The 1,597-nt window shown below is 27.9% G+C and overlaps 1 pseudogene; it reads left to right on the top strand.

Annotated features, from left to right (window-relative positions):
- The first annotated feature begins 663 nt into the window (after positions 1–663).
- Positions 664–1,396, top strand: LOC113557709 (annotated as a pseudogene).
- Positions 1,397–1,597: the final 201 nt, after the last annotated feature.

Genomic DNA, 1,597 nt, shown 5'->3' with positions numbered 1-1,597 from the left:
AATATAAACATGAATTACAATGATAATATTGATACTAATGATGGTAACACATTAAGTATTAAACTAAAAAAATGAGTTGCTAAATTCCATGTCTCATGCAACTGTTTGAATTCTCTTCTAAAAATGTTGAAGTCTGAAAATCTGAATCTTCCAAAAGATGCCAGGACATTATTGAAAACACTAAAAGCTAATTTTCATACTATTACCAGTGTACCCCCCGGAGATTACATTCATATTGGTGTTGAATTTATGTTATGTAAAATTTTATCAAAGCATATTGACTGTTTTGATAGTAATATTGTACTTGACTTAGGAATTAGTGTTGATGGTGTTCCACTAGCAGCAAGCTCTAAGTCAAGCTTTTGGCCTATTCTCATATCCATTGTGAACATATCTCATTTATCAAAATATGATCTTCCAGTTGGATTATATCATGGAAAATTTAAGAAACCTTATTCAAGCATTGATTTTATGAACTATTTCATAACTGAAATTAAAGAAATTCTTTTAAACGGAATATTTGTTAATAATAAAGTTTTAAAATTTAAAATTACTCAGATAGTATGTAATGCACCAACCAAAGCATTTGTGCTTAATGTGAAAGGCCATAATGCATATCATGATTGCAATTCATGTTTATTGGAAGATAGTTTTATTAATTATATGGCGTACTTAAATATGAATGCCAGTTTGAGAGCAGATCAATCATTTCGTACTAAACAAGATGAATTTTATCACAAAGACTCTAGTCCATTAGAAGAATTACCAAATAACAATTGATATTACTAAAACAGTAGTTATAGAATACATGCATAACATATGTTTCGGGGTCACAAAAATATTAATAACGTTTTGGACAAAAGGGAAAAAAACCTGTTAAATTGTTAAAGCCTGAAGAGATTTCAGAAGAGTTAACTAGTGAAAACCTTTAATGCCTTCAGAATTTACTCAACTACCCAAGTCTTTAGATGAAGTTGAATTTTGGAAGGCAACAGAATTTAGGACTTTTGTTCTGTATATTGGGCCAGTTGCTCTTAGAGATCGATTAAAACAATCCTTTTACAACCATTTCATATTATTACATTGTGCTATCAGGTTTCTTATTTATCCTGAAACATGTCATGCTCATAATTCTATAGTTAAAACTTTATTCAATAAATGTGTACATGAATATCCTTATTTATATGGTGAAGAATATGTGGGTTATAATGTTCATAATCTAATACATGTGGCTGATTTTGTTTTAATCCATGGTGCCTTAGATACACTTAGTGCATTTAAATATGAAAATTATTTGCAGTTTATTAAAAAAAGTTGTAAAAATTCCATGTACCCCCTCCAAGATACTTACAACTGTATAATAGTAGGTATTAGTAAATATCCAATCACATTGTAATCCTTTAAACTATCCAATACTAAAAAATGAAATTAATTCTGATGATTCTATTGATAACAATTTTTATGAAAAAGTAATTCTTAAAAATGTTGTAAGTTCAATAAGTATTCAAGACAAATATCTTATTTTAAAAAACAATAAAATAGTAGGTGAAAAAAATTATTAAACATTTAAATGGGCAAATACAGCTTATTGTAACTC

The sequence above is a fragment of the Rhopalosiphum maidis genome, chromosome 1 (assembly GCF_003676215.2).
Source record: "Rhopalosiphum maidis isolate BTI-1 chromosome 1, ASM367621v3, whole genome shotgun sequence".
Taxonomy (NCBI): domain Eukaryota; kingdom Metazoa; phylum Arthropoda; class Insecta; order Hemiptera; family Aphididae; genus Rhopalosiphum; species Rhopalosiphum maidis.
The sequence above is the reverse complement of the archived record's forward strand: the minus strand, read 5'-3'. Positions and strand labels throughout refer to the sequence as shown.